This window comes from Manacus vitellinus, unplaced genomic scaffold, assembly GCF_001715985.3.
Source record: "Manacus vitellinus isolate BGI_N305 unplaced genomic scaffold, ASM171598v3 scaffold_14_pilon, whole genome shotgun sequence".
Taxonomy (NCBI): domain Eukaryota; kingdom Metazoa; phylum Chordata; class Aves; order Passeriformes; family Pipridae; genus Manacus; species Manacus vitellinus.
Window position 1 is genome coordinate 14,692,799 of NW_021939063.1, and position 6,173 is coordinate 14,698,971.

Here is a 6,173-nt window from a genome sequence, read left to right on the forward strand (position 1 = left end):
GCTGCCCGTGCCCTGGCACCCATGGCCTGACCTCCCGAGGGACTGCAGCAGTGCCGGGAGGGCAGCTGGGAGCCCACCCTGGCCATGGTGCCTCCATTGTGCCGCCATGGCCACCGGTGCCCCCATACCCATCACTGCCCCCGTCTGTGCTTTCTTCAGCCCACCGAACCCACTGCTGGTGGCAGGGGGGCCCTGCTGGTCACAGGCAGGGTGGGACTCCTGCGAGTGTCATGGAGCTATAGGGACTTCGGGTGGCGTGGGATGTGCTGAGGAGGACTGAGACTGGCGCTGGCCTCTGGCATTTCCCAGGCATCTGGTGGAACAGGGGTGCCTCTCTGACAGGGGAGATCTGGGAAGGATGTGGGGGGATTTCCATGAAGCACCATACTCTACTGGTGGGAAGGGGTTTCAGTGAACTGGGCTGTAGGGGAAGCATGTGAGGTGGCTGGGTAGAGCTGACACATGCATGCCCCTGACGCATGCTGGCCCCTGCTGCCAAAGGACTGGCCATGGCCGGCCCGCAGCCCCACGGACTGACCCAGCCCCATGGCAAACAGCCCTGAACTGGGCAAGCCAACTCTTCGATTGGGCAAGGAGAGATGGCCACGCACTCAGGGCCAGTGGTCTCAGGGCTGCCCTGGCTGGACCTCACTTTTCCCAGTGCAGGCAATACCTTTGACAGTACAGTGGGGTTTATCCTAGTTCATGTTTCCTCCTCCCAGCTCAGCCCCTGCAGTCCCTGGGCTCACTCCTGGCTGCAGGGCAGGTAGGTCAGTACCATCAGCCCCCTGGCAGCACTGGGCAGGGTGGTGCTGCCAGCTCTGCCATGTGACGGGGGTCCCAGGGACAGGAGCACTGGGAGTGTCGGAGCTGGCTGCACGCCGGCAGTGGTAGGAGCCGGCTGGGGCTGTTTTCCTCTCTGTTTGCTCGGCCCTGGGGATGGCCAGCGATGCGGATCAAGGCCGGCGTCCTTTGGGCAGCCAATTGTCGGCTAGCTTGGAGGGGAGGGAGAGGGGCAGCTGCCCCGGGGCTTTCCCAACCCTGGAGAGAGCCACCATGCCAGCACTGACCGGCCTGAAACAGTGCCAGGCTCAGTCCACCCAAATACAAGGCTGGATGATGCCACTCGACACTCCCCAGCCACCCCCTGGTTGGGGCGGGCACCCCCACATCCCACCCCTGTGGGAGCTCGGGAGCCCTGGTGCTGGGGAACACGGCAGCCTCAGTCCTGAGCACCAGCACATCCTTTTGTGCTTCTCCTGCTGAGTCTTTCCCCTGATGGACCATGAAAGGGCCTTTATCCCCTCTCCTTCTCGTGACTGGATCACACCCGACAGGAGCCTGTGCTGGAATGTCTGGCCCTGGGTCTGACAGTCACCCCAGCAAGGGTGGGGGCCCAGAATGGCCCTGCTGGTGCCTGTGTGGGGAGTGGGAGCAGATTGCCTTTCACTGGGACTGCAGGAACCATATCTGCTCCTTGGTCGGCTCTGGACCAACCACGGCCCCCAGGGAGAAATGGGACATGGCTGTGGTCACATCTCCATTTTTGGCCCAGTTATTTACATCTCTAAACAAGGATGCTACAGTTGTCTAGGCTGAAAGGTGTTCCTGGTCCTCCCCTGCTCCCTCGTCCCCAGTTCCCCAGCCATCTGCCACTCTCCTGCCCAGGCCCTGGGCAGCAAGCCCAGCATCCCTGGGGGGACTCCCAGCCGGCTCCGCGCTCCTGGCAGCTGGAAGCTTGGAGCTGAACAGGAGAGCCCCCTTCCCAGGGACTGGAGCCCCCTCAACGCTGCCCCACATTTCCTTCTGCTGGCCCATGCTGGAGTCCTTCTACTGCTCTGCTAAATGCTCAGCACCCATCTTGGCTGTGACTTGTCTGTGGACCTGGTGTCACAGGGGATTTGGGGTGTAGGGCAGCCCAGCACTGCTGTTCTGTGCTGCTGGCATAGCCTGTGCCTCCTCATAGGCTTTGGCAGCTGCCTGGGCTCCCTCCCCATCCTCAGGAAGCCTGGGTGGTTGCAATGTGGGATGCAGAGCTCCCTGAGGTATGGAGGAGCCTGAGGCTTGGGGAGCTGATGAAAGGCAGCTCCCAGCCCAGAGAGACTCAGGCCCTGTACACATGGGAGTGTTTCCCATGCAGAGTGGGGCCACACCACCATCCTAAGGGATAGCTGCCAGAGCATCCCTCCAGCAGCTGGTGGTAGTCAACACCTCTTTGCCCACCCAAGGGAAGACACTGCCGGCCCCATGCCTGACTTTCCAGTGGTATGCTGGAAGCAACAGGGCCCAGCAGCTGGGGACACTGTGTAAATGGTCCAGTACTCAGGGGAGCTGGGCACTGGGGGCCTGATGTTTCAGGAGCATCATTGCTACTTGGGTTTGTTTGGCTTGAGAGGAATTTGAGTTGCATTTAAAGGCATTAAAGTCCTTGCTAAGTCCTTGTTTAATTACCTTAAAGGCATTTAAGCCTTTGCTGCAGGATGGTCAGCCCATGGAATCAAAGCCTCTGACCCTGGTGGGGCTGTGGGTGCTGCCAGTGGGGACAGCAGGGACATGGCTGCCCTGCCTGGGTGGCAGAGCTGAATAGGCTGCTGCCACCCCCTCCGGTGGGGACTGAAGGGACAGTCTCCCTATGCCAATAGGAACAGTTTATCCCCACCACTTGGGGCTCAGGGCATCCTCCTGCCCTCGAGTGCTTCCAAGCAGCAGTGTGCTTGATGGCTGGGAGCTGGGGGAGCCTGTGTGTGACCAGCATCCCAGAGGGGACTGCAGGAGCTGAGGGATCTAGTACCCTCTCCCAGCCTCACAGTGGTGTAGGGAGAAGCATTGGGGTTACCCCGGGGCTCATCCTAGGGCCCTTGCTTCCCAGCTTGTCGCTTGGCAGGGAGGCGATTGAGCACAGAGATAACCCACCCTTCAGGTCTGCTGAGCAGTGCTTTGCTTCTGGCTTCTGTAAAGTTAATTGGTTTCGAGGTTCCAGGAACAAACGAAGGAGAAAAACCCACTCTCCAATGTGCGGGATCATTGAATGCTCTCTGGTGAGTTATAATTGCAAATCATGTTTTGAAATCACATTAACCAATTAGCCCGTGTTGTTGTTGTGCCCTGCCACATGACAGCATGTGCCGCAAGGGAGGCGGCGGTCAAGGGCGAGGGAGGGGGCCACCAGCTGCTCCCTGCCACCTCTAGGTCCAGGTACCCTTCTGCCAGCACTGGGGGGTTCCTGTGGAGGGTGGGCTGGGGGTAGGAAGGGTCCAACCTTGGGCATGGCCTCAGACAGGAGTTCACCCAGCCCATGCTTTGGGCCGCAGACATCCCTCTCCTCTTATTGCCAGCATTCCCAGTCCCTTTTGTGCCTTGGTTGCTTCATGGTTATGGGGTTGGGGTGGCAGAGGAGTCTCAGAGCCCCTGGTGGGTGCTGGCACTGTGTCTGTGGGATGGCCAGTGCTGGGGACCAGAGGCACCCGCTCGTGTGTTCCCAGCAAGGTCAAGTTCCGGGAAACTTACTGTTTCGAGAGGTCACAGTAGTGGTGGGGAGAACACTGCTTGGGCTGCAAATCTAACCATTACCTCTGCCATATCTTCCTGCCATCTGGGTCCTGGGAACAGCGGGCAGCAGCAGGCAGCAGCAGGCAGCAGGTGCAGGCGCCAGGTGAGGAAGCCGGGCATGACAAGGAGAGCACGCCCTGGCCACGCATGGCACCCACTGCTTCGTGCCTGGGTCCCAGCTGTCCTTGTCCATGCTGGGATGTTGTTGAGGCTGAGGGGTTTTATGGGCTCACTTTAATCTGTTCAATCTCTGAGCGTGGCTGAAGGATGAAAAATAGGGCGGCTTTTGGCGGGGGGAAATGGTGAGAAAGTAAACCCCACAAAGGTGGGCTGTGGAAGATGGCTCTGGCACAGTGCTCAGCTCCCTGCCACCGGTGAGGCAGGATGCTGCTGGTGAGATGAGCCGTGCTGTGCCGGGCTCCCCTGAAGGCTCCTCACATCCGGGAATCCCGCGTCAAACTTTCCAGACAGCTGGAGAAAACCACATGGTTTTGCAATCCACTGGAGCCCAGGCACAGCCCTGACACCACCAGAGCCATCGGTGAAATGGCCTGGGAAGAACTGGCAGTCAGTTCAAGGGTTCAAGAGAAGGGTCTTAGCCCTTCCCCTTGCATGGCTCCCCTCTGCATGGCCAGCCTGGCATGAGACTGGAGCTGCTGTGTGCCAGCTGTGGGGACACTGGGACAGGCTCTGGGAGGCTTGGGGACATCTTTGCTCCCTTTTCCTCCTCTCCTTCTCACTGCTTTGATTTTCTGCAAAGCTTCCTCTGGGCACAGAGGAGCCCATCTCCCCCACCCACCTGGAGAGCGGAAACACTGGAGAGTGGTGTCACATGCTGGACAAGAGAGAGGATGATAAAAAGGAGATATGGCTGCATTTGTGCCAACAGGAGAAGGGAAGGGCATTTGGAGGCTGGGAAGGAGCAGACAGCATCCAAGTCACTGCCCACACCCTGGTCCTCCAGCATGCCCCCCCCATGACAGGCACTGCACCCTGTGCCATGGGGCCATACCGTCCCCGTCCCCAGCACCTGTGCTGTGTTTGCTTACAGGGTGGGAGCTCTTGGTCTCACTTTACAACCTCGGCAAGGTGTGTTGCCGCCCGTCCCGCGATGTCTCTGCACCGGTGCCACGTGGCTGCTCCTGCCTTTGCCAGGGCAGGGGAAGGGTTAAGCTGGTGGCTTGAGGCCAACCGTGCCCATCCTCTGGGTGCCTCCGGCTCCCCGTCACACTGCCAAATCTGGCTGTCTCCACTCCCCCCGGCGTGCCAGCCAGCGCTGGTTCAGCACTTACGCATGCTGCTGTTATTAGAAATTAGTTAATGGATGTATGTATCCAGCCAAGGGAGAGCGGCAGTAACAGGAGCCGCGGGATTGCCGGGAGCGTGAGGGCACAGCTGCCACTGAATATTTAACATCCCTCGATGTCCAGGTGAGAGAGTGCCGCTGCTGCGAGGGGACGTTTTCCGCCTCTCATCCCGACGGCGATGCTCGCTGCTGCCTGGCAAAGCCATTTCCATCCCAGGCTGCCCAAGGCTTCGCAAGGATTTATGAAAGATATGCATAACACAAATAAAACCTTCCAGCACTGAGCAGAGCCATCCTGCCAGTGAGCTGGGCAGGGCTCACGGCTCAGCATAGGAGATGGGTGGACCCCCAAGCATGGACCTCCAAGATTTTCCTCTGAAGTAAAAGCCAGGCAGGGCAGACGAACAGGAGGCAGTTTAGGGGTGACAGCCCTTGGGAAGGGGCAAGGAATCTTTGGGGATATGACTGGTGACTGACCACGAGCTCCTGGCTCTCCCTGAAGTGTACAGGATACACTTGGGAGAAGAAATTTCCTCTTTATGGTACTTTCATGGAGATAGACCCCAACATTGTGTCTCCATGAAAAAAGAGGTGTTTCAGCTCAAGTGGGGAAGTTTGATGGAGACTGGAGGAGGGGATCAGACTGTCCCACTCACTCTGGGTCATGTTGGGATGATCCCACATGGACTGTTTGCTCCTAGTGTTCTGAGGTGCTGGGGCAGGCACCCTGAGCAGGGCAGCCAGCTGGGCTGGTTTAACGTGGGAGCAGCTTGAGTTTCTCAAGCCAGGGGGAGAATCTGACTGGGGGAAGTTGCTGCTGGGTGACCTTGCCCCTGCTGGGTGACCCCGCCCCTGCCTAAGATGGGAGAAAACCCAGTGCCAGCACATGCTGGAACTACCGTTTCAGGTTAGATTAGAGCAACTGCCCCTGCCCTGTAGCTTGGAGAGCAGCCACTGGCCTCTAGCAGCAGCCCTGTCTGCTCTGGGTAGGGATGTCCGATGGAGTGATCACACCTGGAGGGGCACCAATACCAAGTGGGGTGGCCATGTGCAGTGGAGTGGGGATGCTTGGTGAGGTACCGATTCCAGGTGGGGCAGGGCTGCCTGGTGGGACACTGATGCTCGGTGGGGGACGATGCGTGGCTGGGAGGGTGCAGGGGGTGATGCCTAGTGGGACATTGATGCCCGGTGAGGGAATGATGCCCGGCAGGACAGTGACGCCCGGTGAGGGGGTGATGCCCGGCGGTCAGCCATGTCTCGTGAGACACCGATGCGCGGTGGGGCGGCGATGCCCGATGGGCGGCGATGCCCGAGGGGC